The sequence below is a fragment of the Schistocerca nitens genome, unplaced genomic scaffold (genome assembly GCF_023898315.1).
Source record: "Schistocerca nitens isolate TAMUIC-IGC-003100 unplaced genomic scaffold, iqSchNite1.1 HiC_scaffold_200, whole genome shotgun sequence".
Lineage (NCBI taxonomy): Eukaryota > Metazoa > Arthropoda > Insecta > Orthoptera > Acrididae > Schistocerca > Schistocerca nitens.
In genome coordinates, this window is record NW_026045741.1 from 1 (window position 1) to 14,819 (window position 14,819).

Genomic DNA, 14,819 nt, shown 5'->3' on the forward strand with positions numbered 1-14,819 from the left:
AGCGGAGGGCCTGTGCGTGGTGTGGCAGTGTCGTGCTGGAGGGCGCCACTGGTGGCATGTGGGCTTCCTCGCCTCGCCTCGCCTCGCCTCGCCTCACACCAGGTGTGTGCGTAGTTTGCAGTGCATTCGCACCATTCCTATCCCTGTCCCCGTCCCCGTCCCGACTTGTCCCGACTTTGCTCGACTGCCGCTCGCTGCCGCTCGGGTCGTGGTCCATATGACAGCGCAAGCACGACAAACGTCTGCGGGACGAGACGAGACGAGACGACTAAGGAATAAATTCGTGATTAAAAAAATTTGGAACTCTACACTCGTACACAAAAATAGGCGGTGACGTATTTCAGAAATCACCTGCCGATTCGTACTGTTTTGTCGTTTTCAAAGTCTTCTTGGCAAACTTGGTTAGCACATTCTCCCTCAAACTGAGTTAATTACTGCATTTTCGTACCATTACAGTAGTTTAAAAGGCTTAAGGAAGCATCTTTGTACAACAGAAAGGTAGTTTGAAAATTGGGCTGGCAGGGGTAGCGACATAATAATAAAAAAAAAAAAAAGGAAGGCAGCCAACAGCACCCGGGTTTCCCAGGCGGTCACCCATCCAAGTACTAACCGGGCCCGATGATGCTTAACTTCGGTGATCGGACGAGAACCGGTGTATTCATCATGGTATGGCCGTTGGCGCTCATGTAATGTAGGAGCACGGCAGAATTCGCGTTCGGCTTTACTCCCAACACACAAAATGTTAGTTTTCGGCCGCATTTGACGAAAGCACTTCCTTCCACAACAGCCAGTTCCTCGAGGACGGCGCGGGGGGCGCGCCTGGCGTCCCAGCAGAGCGACGGCCGAATTAGCGGGCGCACCGCCGCGTGTGTGAGACGCACTGCTGCTCGTTGCACCTCCTGTCATTCGCTGCGCGCGTGCAGCCTTCGACACTAGCGGAGGACGCATCTTGTCCCTGGTGTCCAGCGGAGGGCCTGTGCGTGGTGTGGCAGTGTCGTGCTGGAGGGCGCCACTGGTGGCATGTGGGCTTCCTCGCCTCGCCTCGCCTCGCCTCGCCTCACACCAGGTGTGTGCGTAGTTTGCAGTGCATTCGCACCATTCCTATCCCTGTCCCCGTCCCCGTCCCGACTTGTCCCGACTTTGCTCGACTGCCGCTCGCTGCCGCTCGGGTCGTGGTCCATATGACAGCGCAAGCACGACAAACGTCTGCGGGACGAGACGAGACGAGACGACTAAGGAATAAATTCGTGATTAAAAAAATTTGGAACTCTACACTCGTACACAAAAATAGGCGGTGACGTATTTCAGAAATCACCTGCCGATTCGTACTGTTTTGTCGTTTTCAAAGTCTTCTTGGCAAACTTGGTTAGCACATTCTCCCTCAAACTGAGTTAATTACTGCATTTTCGTACCATTACAGTAGTTTAAAAGGCTTAAGGAAGCATCTTTGTACAACAGAAAGGTAGTTTGAAAATTGGGCTGGCAGGGGTAGCGACATAATAATAAAAAAAAAAAAAAGGAAGGCAGCCAACAGCACCCGGGTTTCCCAGGCGGTCACCCATCCAAGTACTAACCGGGCCCGATGATGCTTAACTTCGGTGATCGGACGAGAACCGGTGTATTCATCATGGTATGGCCGTTGGCGCTCATGTAATGTAGGAGCACGGCAGAATTCGCGTTCGGCTTTACTCCCAACACACAAAATGTTAGTTTTCGGCCGCATTTGACGAAAGCACTTCCTTCCACAACAGCCAGTTCCTCGAGGACGGCGCGGGGGGCGCGCCTGGCGTCCCAGCAGAGCGACGGCCGAATTAGCGGGCGCACCGCCGCGTGTGTGAGACGCACTGCTGCTCGTTGCACCTCCTGTCATTCGCTGCGCGCGTGCAGCCTTCGACACTAGCGGAGGACGCATCTTGTCCCTGGTGTCCAGCGGAGGGCCTGTGCGTGGTGTGGCAGTGTCGTGCTGGAGGGCGCCACTGGTGGCATGTGGGCTTCCTCGCCTCGCCTCGCCTCGCCTCGCCTCACACCAGGTGTGTGCGTAGTTTGCAGTGCATTCGCACCATTCCTATCCCTGTCCCCGTCCCCGTCCCGACTTGTCCCGACTTTGCTCGACTGCCGCTCGCTGCCGCTCGGGTCGTGGTCCATATGACAGCGCAAGCACGACAAACGTCTGCGGGACGAGACGAGACGAGACGACTAAGGAATAAATTCGTGATTAAAAAAATTTGGAACTCTACACTCGTACACAAAAATAGGCGGTGACGTATTTCAGAAATCACCTGCCGATTCGTACTGTTTTGTCGTTTTCAAAGTCTTCTTGGCAAACTTGGTTAGCACATTCTCCCTCAAACTGAGTTAATTACTGCATTTTCGTACCATTACAGTAGTTTAAAAGGCTTAAGGAAGCATCTTTGTACAACAGAAAGGTAGTTTGAAAATTGGGCTGGCAGGGGTAGCGACATAATAATAAAAAAAAAAAAAAGGAAGGCAGCCAACAGCACCCGGGTTTCCCAGGCGGTCACCCATCCAAGTACTAACCGGGCCCGATGATGCTTAACTTCGGTGATCGGACGAGAACCGGTGTATTCATCATGGTATGGCCGTTGGCGCTCATGTAATGTAGGAGCACGGCAGAATTCGCGTTCGGCTTTACTCCCAACACACAAAATGTTAGTTTTCGGCCGCATTTGACGAAAGCACTTCCTTCCACAACAGCCAGTTCCTCGAGGACGGCGCGGGGGGCGCGCCTGGCGTCCCAGCAGAGCGACGGCCGAATTAGCGGGCGCACCGCCGCGTGTGTGAGACGCACTGCTGCTCGTTGCACCTCCTGTCATTCGCTGCGCGCGTGCAGCCTTCGACACTAGCGGAGGACGCATCTTGTCCCTGGTGTCCAGCGGAGGGCCTGTGCGTGGTGTGGCAGTGTCGTGCTGGAGGGCGCCACTGGTGGCATGTGGGCTTCCTCGCCTCGCCTCGCCTCGCCTCGCCTCACACCAGGTGTGTGCGTAGTTTGCAGTGCATTCGCACCATTCCTATCCCTGTCCCCGTCCCCGTCCCGACTTGTCCCGACTTTGCTCGACTGCCGCTCGCTGCCGCTCGGGTCGTGGTCCATATGACAGCGCAAGCACGACAAACGTCTGCGGGACGAGACGAGACGAGACGACTAAGGAATAAATTCGTGATTAAAAAAATTTGGAACTCTACACTCGTACACAAAAATAGGCGGTGACGTATTTCAGAAATCACCTGCCGATTCGTACTGTTTTGTCGTTTTCAAAGTCTTCTTGGCAAACTTGGTTAGCACATTCTCCCTCAAACTGAGTTAATTACTGCATTTTCGTACCATTACAGTAGTTTAAAAGGCTTAAGGAAGCATCTTTGTACAACAGAAAGGTAGTTTGAAAATTGGGCTGGCAGGGGTAGCGACATAATAATAAAAAAAAAAAAAGGAAGGCAGCCAACAGCACCCGGGTTTCCCAGGCGGTCACCCATCCAAGTACTAACCGGGCCCGATGATGCTTAACTTCGGTGATCGGACGAGAACCGGTGTATTCATCATGGTATGGCCGTTGGCGCTCATGTAATGTAGGAGCACGGCAGAATTCGCGTTCGGCTTTACTCCCAACACACAAAATGTTAGTTTTCGGCCGCATTTGACGAAAGCACTTCCTTCCACAACAGCCAGTTCCTCGAGGACGGCGCGGGGGGCGCGCCTGGCGTCCCAGCAGAGCGACGGCCGAATTAGCGGGCGCACCGCCGCGTGTGTGAGACGCACTGCTGCTCGTTGCACCTCCTGTCATTCGCTGCGCGCGTGCAGCCTTCGACACTAGCGGAGGACGCATCTTGTCCCTGGTGTCCAGCGGAGGGCCTGTGCGTGGTGTGGCAGTGTCGTGCTGGAGGGCGCCACTGGTGGCATGTGGGCTTCCTCGCCTCGCCTCGCCTCGCCTCGCCTCACACCAGGTGTGTGCGTAGTTTGCAGTGCATTCGCACCATTCCTATCCCTGTCCCCGTCCCCGTCCCGACTTGTCCCGACTTTGCTCGACTGCCGCTCGCTGCCGCTCGGGTCGTGGTCCATATGACAGCGCAAGCACGACAAACGTCTGCGGGACGAGACGAGACGAGACGACTAAGGAATAAATTCGTGATTAAAAAAATTTGGAACTCTACACTCGTACACAAAAATAGGCGGTGACGTATTTCAGAAATCACCTGCCGATTCGTACTGTTTTGTCGTTTTCAAAGTCTTCTTGGCAAACTTGGTTAGCACATTCTCCCTCAAACTGAGTTAATTACTGCATTTTCGTACCATTACAGTAGTTTAAAAGGCTTAAGGAAGCATCTTTGTACAACAGAAAGGTAGTTTGAAAATTGGGCTGGCAGGGGTAGCGACATAATAATAAAAAAAAAAAAAGGAAGGCAGCCAACAGCACCCGGGTTTCCCAGGCGGTCACCCATCCAAGTACTAACCGGGCCCGATGATGCTTAACTTCGGTGATCGGACGAGAACCGGTGTATTCATCATGGTATGGCCGTTGGCGCTCATGTAATGTAGGAGCACGGCAGAATTCGCGTTCGGCTTTACTCCCAACACACAAAATGTTAGTTTTCGGCCGCATTTGACGAAAGCACTTCCTTCCACAACAGCCAGTTCCTCGAGGACGGCGCGGGGGGCGCGCCTGGCGTCCCAGCAGAGCGACGGCCGAATTAGCGGGCGCACCGCCGCGTGTGTGAGACGCACTGCTGCTCGTTGCACCTCCTGTCATTCGCTGCGCGCGTGCAGCCTTCGACACTAGCGGAGGACGCATCTTGTCCCTGGTGTCCAGCGGAGGGCCTGTGCGTGGTGTGGCAGTGTCGTGCTGGAGGGCGCCACTGGTGGCATGTGGGCTTCCTCGCCTCGCCTCGCCTCGCCTCGCCTCACACCAGGTGTGTGCGTAGTTTGCAGTGCATTCGCACCATTCCTATCCCTGTCCCCGTCCCCGTCCCGACTTGTCCCGACTTTGCTCGACTGCCGCTCGCTGCCGCTCGGGTCGTGGTCCATATGACAGCGCAAGCACGACAAACGTCTGCGGGACGAGACGAGACGAGACGACTAAGGAATAAATTCGTGATTAAAAAAATTTGGAACTCTACACTCGTACACAAAAATAGGCGGTGACGTATTTCAGAAATCACCTGCCGATTCGTACTGTTTTGTCGTTTTCAAAGTCTTCTTGGCAAACTTGGTTAGCACATTCTCCCTCAAACTGAGTTAATTACTGCATTTTCGTACCATTACAGTAGTTTAAAAGGCTTAAGGAAGCATCTTTGTACAACAGAAAGGTAGTTTGAAAATTGGGCTGGCAGGGGTAGCGACATAATAATAAAAAAAAAAAAAAAGGAAGGCAGCCAACAGCACCCGGGTTTCCCAGGCGGTCACCCATCCAAGTACTAACCGGGCCCGATGATGCTTAACTTCGGTGATCGGACGAGAACCGGTGTATTCATCATGGTATGGCCGTTGGCGCTCATGTAATGTAGGAGCACGGCAGAATTCGCGTTCGGCTTTACTCCCAACACACAAAATGTTAGTTTTCGGCCGCATTTGACGAAAGCACTTCCTTCCACAACAGCCAGTTCCTCGAGGACGGCGCGGGGGGCGCGCCTGGCGTCCCAGCAGAGCGACGGCCGAATTAGCGGGCGCACCGCCGCGTGTGTGAGACGCACTGCTGCTCGTTGCACCTCCTGTCATTCGCTGCGCGCGTGCAGCCTTCGACACTAGCGGAGGACGCATCTTGTCCCTGGTGTCCAGCGGAGGGCCTGTGCGTGGTGTGGCAGTGTCGTGCTGGAGGGCGCCACTGGTGGCATGTGGGCTTCCTCGCCTCGCCTCGCCTCGCCTCGCCTCACACCAGGTGTGTGCGTAGTTTGCAGTGCATTCGCACCATTCCTATCCCTGTCCCCGTCCCCGTCCCGACTTGTCCCGACTTTGCTCGACTGCCGCTCGCTGCCGCTCGGGTCGTGGTCCATATGACAGCGCAAGCACGACAAACGTCTGCGGGACGAGACGAGACGAGACGACTAAGGAATAAATTCGTGATTAAAAAAATTTGGAACTCTACACTCGTACACAAAAATAGGCGGTGACGTATTTCAGAAATCACCTGCCGATTCGTACTGTTTTGTCGTTTTCAAAGTCTTCTTGGCAAACTTGGTTAGCACATTCTCCCTCAAACTGAGTTAATTACTGCATTTTCGTACCATTACAGTAGTTTAAAAGGCTTAAGGAAGCATCTTTGTACAACAGAAAGGTAGTTTGAAAATTGGGCTGGCAGGGGTAGCGACATAATAATAAAAAAAAAAAAGGAAGGCAGCCAACAGCACCCGGGTTTCCCAGGCGGTCACCCATCCAAGTACTAACCGGGCCCGATGATGCTTAACTTCGGTGATCGGACGAGAACCGGTGTATTCATCATGGTATGGCCGTTGGCGCTCATGTAATGTAGGAGCACGGCAGAATTCGCGTTCGGCTTTACTCCCAACACACAAAATGTTAGTTTTCGGCCGCATTTGACGAAAGCACTTCCTTCCACAACAGCCAGTTCCTCGAGGACGGCGCGGGGGGCGCGCCTGGCGTCCCAGCAGAGCGACGGCCGAATTAGCGGGCGCACCGCCGCGTGTGTGAGACGCACTGCTGCTCGTTGCACCTCCTGTCATTCGCTGCGCGCGTGCAGCCTTCGACACTAGCGGAGGACGCATCTTGTCCCTGGTGTCCAGCGGAGGGCCTGTGCGTGGTGTGGCAGTGTCGTGCTGGAGGGCGCCACTGGTGGCATGTGGGCTTCCTCGCCTCGCCTCGCCTCGCCTCGCCTCACACCAGGTGTGTGCGTAGTTTGCAGTGCATTCGCACCATTCCTATCCCTGTCCCCGTCCCCGTCCCGACTTGTCCCGACTTTGCTCGACTGCCGCTCGCTGCCGCTCGGGTCGTGGTCCATATGACAGCGCAAGCACGACAAACGTCTGCGGGACGAGACGAGACGAGACGACTAAGGAATAAATTCGTGATTAAAAAAATTTGGAACTCTACACTCGTACACAAAAATAGGCGGTGACGTATTTCAGAAATCACCTGCCGATTCGTACTGTTTTGTCGTTTTCAAAGTCTTCTTGGCAAACTTGGTTAGCACATTCTCCCTCAAACTGAGTTAATTACTGCATTTTCGTACCATTACAGTAGTTTAAAAGGCTTAAGGAAGCATCTTTGTACAACAGAAAGGTAGTTTGAAAATTGGGCTGGCAGGGGTAGCGACATAATAATAAAAAAAAAAAAAAAGGAAGGCAGCCAACAGCACCCGGGTTTCCCAGGCGGTCACCCATCCAAGTACTAACCGGGCCCGATGATGCTTAACTTCGGTGATCGGACGAGAACCGGTGTATTCATCATGGTATGGCCGTTGGCGCTCATGTAATGTAGGAGCACGGCAGAATTCGCGTTCGGCTTTACTCCCAACACACAAAATGTTAGTTTTCGGCCGCATTTGACGAAAGCACTTCCTTCCACAACAGCCAGTTCCTCGAGGACGGCGCGGGGGGCGCGCCTGGCGTCCCAGCAGAGCGACGGCCGAATTAGCGGGCGCACCGCCGCGTGTGTGAGACGCACTGCTGCTCGTTGCACCTCCTGTCATTCGCTGCGCGCGTGCAGCCTTCGACACTAGCGGAGGACGCATCTTGTCCCTGGTGTCCAGCGGAGGGCCTGTGCGTGGTGTGGCAGTGTCGTGCTGGAGGGCGCCACTGGTGGCATGTGGGCTTCCTCGCCTCGCCTCGCCTCGCCTCGCCTCACACCAGGTGTGTGCGTAGTTTGCAGTGCATTCGCACCATTCCTATCCCTGTCCCCGTCCCCGTCCCGACTTGTCCCGACTTTGCTCGACTGCCGCTCGCTGCCGCTCGGGTCGTGGTCCATATGACAGCGCAAGCACGACAAACGTCTGCGGGACGAGACGAGACGAGACGACTAAGGAATAAATTCGTGATTAAAAAAATTTGGAACTCTACACTCGTACACAAAAATAGGCGGTGACGTATTTCAGAAATCACCTGCCGATTCGTACTGTTTTGTCGTTTTCAAAGTCTTCTTGGCAAACTTGGTTAGCACATTCTCCCTCAAACTGAGTTAATTACTGCATTTTCGTACCATTACAGTAGTTTAAAAGGCTTAAGGAAGCATCTTTGTACAACAGAAAGGTAGTTTGAAAATTGGGCTGGCAGGGGTAGCGACATAATAATAAAAAAAAAAAAGGAAGGCAGCCAACAGCACCCGGGTTTCCCAGGCGGTCACCCATCCAAGTACTAACCGGGCCCGATGATGCTTAACTTCGGTGATCGGACGAGAACCGGTGTATTCATCATGGTATGGCCGTTGGCGCTCATGTAATGTAGGAGCACGGCAGAATTCGCGTTCGGCTTTACTCCCAACACACAAAATGTTAGTTTTCGGCCGCATTTGACGAAAGCACTTCCTTCCACAACAGCCAGTTCCTCGAGGACGGCGCGGGGGGCGCGCCTGGCGTCCCAGCAGAGCGACGGCCGAATTAGCGGGCGCACCGCCGCGTGTGTGAGACGCACTGCTGCTCGTTGCACCTCCTGTCATTCGCTGCGCGCGTGCAGCCTTCGACACTAGCGGAGGACGCATCTTGTCCCTGGTGTCCAGCGGAGGGCCTGTGCGTGGTGTGGCAGTGTCGTGCTGGAGGGCGCCACTGGTGGCATGTGGGCTTCCTCGCCTCGCCTCGCCTCGCCTCGCCTCACACCAGGTGTGTGCGTAGTTTGCAGTGCATTCGCACCATTCCTATCCCTGTCCCCGTCCCCGTCCCGACTTGTCCCGACTTTGCTCGACTGCCGCTCGCTGCCGCTCGGGTCGTGGTCCATATGACAGCGCAAGCACGACAAACGTCTGCGGGACGAGACGAGACGAGACGACTAAGGAATAAATTCGTGATTAAAAAAATTTGGAACTCTACACTCGTACACAAAAATAGGCGGTGACGTATTTCAGAAATCACCTGCCGATTCGTACTGTTTTGTCGTTTTCAAAGTCTTCTTGGCAAACTTGGTTAGCACATTCTCCCTCAAACTGAGTTAATTACTGCATTTTCGTACCATTACAGTAGTTTAAAAGGCTTAAGGAAGCATCTTTGTACAACAGAAAGGTAGTTTGAAAATTGGGCTGGCAGGGGTAGCGACATAATAATAAAAAAAAAAAAAAGGAAGGCAGCCAACAGCACCCGGGTTTCCCAGGCGGTCACCCATCCAAGTACTAACCGGGCCCGATGATGCTTAACTTCGGTGATCGGACGAGAACCGGTGTATTCATCATGGTATGGCCGTTGGCGCTCATGTAATGTAGGAGCACGGCAGAATTCGCGTTCGGCTTTACTCCCAACACACAAAATGTTAGTTTTCGGCCGCATTTGACGAAAGCACTTCCTTCCACAACAGCCAGTTCCTCGAGGACGGCGCGGGGGGCGCGCCTGGCGTCCCAGCAGAGCGACGGCCGAATTAGCGGGCGCACCGCCGCGTGTGTGAGACGCACTGCTGCTCGTTGCACCTCCTGTCATTCGCTGCGCGCGTGCAGCCTTCGACACTAGCGGAGGACGCATCTTGTCCCTGGTGTCCAGCGGAGGGCCTGTGCGTGGTGTGGCAGTGTCGTGCTGGAGGGCGCCACTGGTGGCATGTGGGCTTCCTCGCCTCGCCTCGCCTCGCCTCGCCTCACACCAGGTGTGTGCGTAGTTTGCAGTGCATTCGCACCATTCCTATCCCTGTCCCCGTCCCCGTCCCGACTTGTCCCGACTTTGCTCGACTGCCGCTCGCTGCCGCTCGGGTCGTGGTCCATATGACAGCGCAAGCACGACAAACGTCTGCGGGACGAGACGAGACGAGACGACTAAGGAATAAATTCGTGATTAAAAAAATTTGGAACTCTACACTCGTACACAAAAATAGGCGGTGACGTATTTCAGAAATCACCTGCCGATTCGTACTGTTTTGTCGTTTTCAAAGTCTTCTTGGCAAACTTGGTTAGCACATTCTCCCTCAAACTGAGTTAATTACTGCATTTTCGTACCATTACAGTAGTTTAAAAGGCTTAAGGAAGCATCTTTGTACAACAGAAAGGTAGTTTGAAAATTGGGCTGGCAGGGGTAGCGACATAATAATAAAAAAAAAAAAAAGGAAGGCAGCCAACAGCACCCGGGTTTCCCAGGCGGTCACCCATCCAAGTACTAACCGGGCCCGATGATGCTTAACTTCGGTGATCGGACGAGAACCGGTGTATTCATCATGGTATGGCCGTTGGCGCTCATGTAATGTAGGAGCACGGCAGAATTCGCGTTCGGCTTTACTCCCAACACACAAAATGTTAGTTTTCGGCCGCATTTGACGAAAGCACTTCCTTCCACAACAGCCAGTTCCTCGAGGACGGCGCGGGGGGCGCGCCTGGCGTCCCAGCAGAGCGACGGCCGAATTAGCGGGCGCACCGCCGCGTGTGTGAGACGCACTGCTGCTCGTTGCACCTCCTGTCATTCGCTGCGCGCGTGCAGCCTTCGACACTAGCGGAGGACGCATCTTGTCCCTGGTGTCCAGCGGAGGGCCTGTGCGTGGTGTGGCAGTGTCGTGCTGGAGGGCGCCACTGGTGGCATGTGGGCTTCCTCGCCTCGCCTCGCCTCGCCTCGCCTCACACCAGGTGTGTGCGTAGTTTGCAGTGCATTCGCACCATTCCTATCCCTGTCCCCGTCCCCGTCCCGACTTGTCCCGACTTTGCTCGACTGCCGCTCGCTGCCGCTCGGGTCGTGGTCCATATGACAGCGCAAGCACGACAAACGTCTGCGGGACGAGACGAGACGAGACGACTAAGGAATAAATTCGTGATTAAAAAAATTTGGAACTCTACACTCGTACACAAAAATAGGCGGTGACGTATTTCAGAAATCACCTGCCGATTCGTACTGTTTTGTCGTTTTCAAAGTCTTCTTGGCAAACTTGGTTAGCACATTCTCCCTCAAACTGAGTTAATTACTGCATTTTCGTACCATTACAGTAGTTTAAAAGGCTTAAGGAAGCATCTTTGTACAACAGAAAGGTAGTTTGAAAATTGGGCTGGCAGGGGTAGCGACATAATAATAAAAAAAAAAAAAAAGGAAGGCAGCCAACAGCACCCGGGTTTCCCAGGCGGTCACCCATCCAAGTACTAACCGGGCCCGATGATGCTTAACTTCGGTGATCGGACGAGAACCGGTGTATTCATCATGGTATGGCCGTTGGCGCTCATGTAATGTAGGAGCACGGCAGAATTCGCGTTCGGCTTTACTCCCAACACACAAAATGTTAGTTTTCGGCCGCATTTGACGAAAGCACTTCCTTCCACAACAGCCAGTTCCTCGAGGACGGCGCGGGGGGCGCGCCTGGCGTCCCAGCAGAGCGACGGCCGAATTAGCGGGCGCACCGCCGCGTGTGTGAGACGCACTGCTGCTCGTTGCACCTCCTGTCATTCGCTGCGCGCGTGCAGCCTTCGACACTAGCGGAGGACGCATCTTGTCCCTGGTGTCCAGCGGAGGGCCTGTGCGTGGTGTGGCAGTGTCGTGCTGGAGGGCGCCACTGGTGGCATGTGGGCTTCCTCGCCTCGCCTCGCCTCGCCTCGCCTCACACCAGGTGTGTGCGTAGTTTGCAGTGCATTCGCACCATTCCTATCCCTGTCCCCGTCCCCGTCCCGACTTGTCCCGACTTTGCTCGACTGCCGCTCGCTGCCGCTCGGGTCGTGGTCCATATGACAGCGCAAGCACGACAAACGTCTGCGGGACGAGACGAGACGAGACGACTAAGGAATAAATTCGTGATTAAAAAAATTTGGAACTCTACACTCGTACACAAAAATAGGCGGTGACGTATTTCAGAAATCACCTGCCGATTCGTACTGTTTTGTCGTTTTCAAAGTCTTCTTGGCAAACTTGGTTAGCACATTCTCCCTCAAACTGAGTTAATTACTGCATTTTCGTACCATTACAGTAGTTTAAAAGGCTTAAGGAAGCATCTTTGTACAACAGAAAGGTAGTTTGAAAATTGGGCTGGCAGGGGTAGCGACATAATAATAAAAAAAAAAAAAAAGGAAGGCAGCCAACAGCACCCGGGTTTCCCAGGCGGTCACCCATCCAAGTACTAACCGGGCCCGATGATGCTTAACTTCGGTGATCGGACGAGAACCGGTGTATTCATCATGGTATGGCCGTTGGCGCTCATGTAATGTAGGAGCACGGCAGAATTCGCGTTCGGCTTTACTCCCAACACACAAAATGTTAGTTTTCGGCCGCATTTGACGAAAGCACTTCCTTCCACAACAGCCAGTTCCTCGAGGACGGCGCGGGGGGCGCGCCTGGCGTCCCAGCAGAGCGACGGCCGAATTAGCGGGCGCACCGCCGCGTGTGTGAGACGCACTGCTGCTCGTTGCACCTCCTGTCATTCGCTGCGCGCGTGCAGCCTTCGACACTAGCGGAGGACGCATCTTGTCCCTGGTGTCCAGCGGAGGGCCTGTGCGTGGTGTGGCAGTGTCGTGCTGGAGGGCGCCACTGGTGGCATGTGGGCTTCCTCGCCTCGCCTCGCCTCGCCTCGCCTCACACCAGGTGTGTGCGTAGTTTGCAGTGCATTCGCACCATTCCTATCCCTGTCCCCGTCCCCGTCCCGACTTGTCCCGACTTTGCTCGACTGCCGCTCGCTGCCGCTCGGGTCGTGGTCCATATGACAGCGCAAGCACGACAAACGTCTGCGGGACGAGACGAGACGAGACGACTAAGGAATAAATTCGTGATTAAAAAAATTTGGAACTCTACACTCGTACACAAAAATAGGCGGTGACGTATTTCAGAAATCACCTGCCGATTCGTACTGTTTTGTCGTTTTCAAAGTCTTCTTGGCAAACTTGGTTAGCACATTCTCCCTCAAACTGAGTTAATTACTGCATTTTCGTACCATTACAGTAGTTTAAAAGGCTTAAGGAAGCATCTTTGTACAACAGAAAGGTAGTTTGAAAATTGGGCTGGCAGGGGTAGCGACATAATAATAAAAAAAAAAAAAAAGGAAGGCAGCCAACAGCACCCGGGTTTCCCAGGCGGTCACCCATCCAAGTACTAACCGGGCCCGATGATGCTTAACTTCGGTGATCGGACGAGAACCGGTGTATTCATCATGGTATGGCCGTTGGCGCTCATGTAATGTAGGAGCACGGCAGAATTCGCGTTCGGCTTTACTCCCAACACACAAAATGTTAGTTTTCGGCCGCATTTGACGAAAGCACTTCCTTCCACAACAGCCAGTTCCTCGAGGACGGCGCGGGGGGCGCGCCTGGCGTCCCAGCAGAGCGACGGCCGAATTAGCGGGCGCACCGCCGCGTGTGTGAGACGCACTGCTGCTCGTTGCACCTCCTGTCATTCGCTGCGCGCGTGCAGCCTTCGACACTAGCGGAGGACGCATCTTGTCCCTGGTGTCCAGCGGAGGGCCTGTGCGTGGTGTGGCAGTGTCGTGCTGGAGGGCGCCACTGGTGGCATGTGGGCTTCCTCGCCTCGCCTCGCCTCGCCTCGCCTCACACCAGGTGTGTGCGTAGTTTGCAGTGCATTCGCACCATTCCTATCCCTGTCCCCGTCCCCGTCCCGACTTGTCCCGACTTTGCTCGACTGCCGCTCGCTGCCGCTCGGGTCGTGGTCCATATGACAGCGCAAGCACGACAAACGTCTGCGGGACGAGACGAGACGAGACGACTAAGGAATAAATTCGTGATTAAAAAAATTTGGAACTCTACACTCGTACACAAAAATAGGCGGTGACGTATTTCAGAAATCACCTGCCGATTCGTACTGTTTTGTCGTTTTCAAAGTCTTCTTGGCAAACTTGGTTAGCACATTCTCCCTCAAACTGAGTTAATTACTGCATTTTCGTACCATTACAGTAGTTTAAAAGGCTTAAGGAAGCATCTTTGTACAACAGAAAGGTAGTTTGAAAATTGGGCTGGCAGGGGTAGCGACATAATAATAAAAAAAAAAAAAAAGGAAGGCAGCCAACAGCACCCGGGTTTCCCAGGCGGTCACCCATCCAAGTACTAACCGGGCCCGATGATGCTTAACTTCGGTGATCGGACGAGAACCGGTGTATTCATCATGGTATGGCCGTTGGCGCTCATGTAATGTAGGAGCACGGCAGAATTCGCGTTCGGCTTTACTCCCAACACACAAAATGTTAGTTTTCGGCCGCATTTGACGAAAGCACTTCCTTCCACAACAGCCAGTTCCTCGAGGACGGCGCGGGGGGCGCGCCTGGCGTCCCAGCAGAGCGACGGCCGAATTAGCGGGCGCACCGCCGCGTGTGTGAGACGCACTGCTGCTCGTTGCACCTCCTGTCATTCGCTGCGCGCGTGCAGCCTTCGACACTAGCGGAGGACGCATCTTGTCCCTGGTGTCCAGCGGAGGGCCTGTGCGTGGTGTGGCAGTGTCGTGCTGGAGGGCGCCACTGGTGGCATGTGGGCTTCCTCGCCTCGCCTCGCCTCGCCTCGCCTCACACCAGGTGTGTGCGTAGTTTGCAGTGCATTCGCACCATTCCTATCCCTGTCCCCGTCCCCGTCCCGACTTGTCCCGACTTTGCTCGACTGCCGCTCGCTGCCGCTCGGGTCGTGGTCCATATGACAGCGCAAGCACGACAAACGTCTGCGGGACGAGACGAGACGAGACGACTAAGGAATAAATTCGTGATTAAAAAAATTTGGAACTCTACACTCGTACACAAAAATAGGCGGTGACGTATTTCAGAAATCACCTGCCGAT

The 14,819-nt window shown here is 54.2% G+C and overlaps 15 non-coding genes across 15 annotated transcripts; all 15 read right to left on the reverse strand.

The window, feature by feature from the left end:
* Window positions 1-561: 561 nt before the first annotated feature.
* LOC126220566 (5S ribosomal RNA) lies at window positions 562-680 on the reverse strand. Its single transcript, XR_007542945.1, has one exon. It is a non-coding gene; the product is annotated as a 5S ribosomal RNA (ribosomal RNA).
* An 845-nt stretch (window positions 681-1,525) lies between these two features.
* LOC126220578 (5S ribosomal RNA) lies at window positions 1,526-1,644 on the reverse strand. The gene has a single exon (XR_007542956.1). It is a non-coding gene; the product is annotated as a 5S ribosomal RNA (ribosomal RNA).
* An 845-nt stretch (window positions 1,645-2,489) lies between these two features.
* On the reverse strand, window positions 2,490-2,608 carry LOC126220590 (5S ribosomal RNA). The gene has a single exon (XR_007542967.1). It is a non-coding gene; the product is annotated as a 5S ribosomal RNA (ribosomal RNA).
* Window positions 2,609-3,452: 844 nt separating this feature from the next.
* On the reverse strand, window positions 3,453-3,571 carry LOC126220602 (5S ribosomal RNA). The gene has a single exon (XR_007542978.1). It is a non-coding gene; the product is annotated as a 5S ribosomal RNA (ribosomal RNA).
* Window positions 3,572-4,415: 844 nt separating this feature from the next.
* Window positions 4,416-4,534, reverse strand: LOC126220608 (5S ribosomal RNA). The gene has a single exon (XR_007542984.1). It is a non-coding gene; the product is annotated as a 5S ribosomal RNA (ribosomal RNA).
* Window positions 4,535-5,380: 846 nt separating this feature from the next.
* On the reverse strand, window positions 5,381-5,499 carry LOC126220567 (5S ribosomal RNA). The gene has a single exon (XR_007542946.1). It is a non-coding gene; the product is annotated as a 5S ribosomal RNA (ribosomal RNA).
* Window positions 5,500-6,342: 843 nt separating this feature from the next.
* Window positions 6,343-6,461, reverse strand: LOC126220568 (5S ribosomal RNA). Its single transcript, XR_007542947.1, has one exon. It is a non-coding gene; the product is annotated as a 5S ribosomal RNA (ribosomal RNA).
* Window positions 6,462-7,307: 846 nt separating this feature from the next.
* LOC126220569 (5S ribosomal RNA) lies at window positions 7,308-7,426 on the reverse strand. Its single transcript, XR_007542948.1, has one exon. It is a non-coding gene; the product is annotated as a 5S ribosomal RNA (ribosomal RNA).
* An 843-nt stretch (window positions 7,427-8,269) lies between these two features.
* Window positions 8,270-8,388, reverse strand: LOC126220570 (5S ribosomal RNA). Its single transcript, XR_007542949.1, has one exon. It is a non-coding gene; the product is annotated as a 5S ribosomal RNA (ribosomal RNA).
* Window positions 8,389-9,233: 845 nt separating this feature from the next.
* Window positions 9,234-9,352, reverse strand: LOC126220571 (5S ribosomal RNA). The gene has a single exon (XR_007542950.1). It is a non-coding gene; the product is annotated as a 5S ribosomal RNA (ribosomal RNA).
* Window positions 9,353-10,197: 845 nt separating this feature from the next.
* LOC126220572 (5S ribosomal RNA) lies at window positions 10,198-10,316 on the reverse strand. Its single transcript, XR_007542951.1, has one exon. It is a non-coding gene; the product is annotated as a 5S ribosomal RNA (ribosomal RNA).
* An 846-nt stretch (window positions 10,317-11,162) lies between these two features.
* LOC126220573 (5S ribosomal RNA) lies at window positions 11,163-11,281 on the reverse strand. The gene has a single exon (XR_007542952.1). It is a non-coding gene; the product is annotated as a 5S ribosomal RNA (ribosomal RNA).
* An 846-nt stretch (window positions 11,282-12,127) lies between these two features.
* Window positions 12,128-12,246, reverse strand: LOC126220574 (5S ribosomal RNA). The gene has a single exon (XR_007542953.1). It is a non-coding gene; the product is annotated as a 5S ribosomal RNA (ribosomal RNA).
* Window positions 12,247-13,092: 846 nt separating this feature from the next.
* On the reverse strand, window positions 13,093-13,211 carry LOC126220575 (5S ribosomal RNA). Its single transcript, XR_007542954.1, has one exon. It is a non-coding gene; the product is annotated as a 5S ribosomal RNA (ribosomal RNA).
* Window positions 13,212-14,057: 846 nt separating this feature from the next.
* Window positions 14,058-14,176, reverse strand: LOC126220577 (5S ribosomal RNA). The gene has a single exon (XR_007542955.1). It is a non-coding gene; the product is annotated as a 5S ribosomal RNA (ribosomal RNA).
* Window positions 14,177-14,819: the final 643 nt, after the last annotated feature.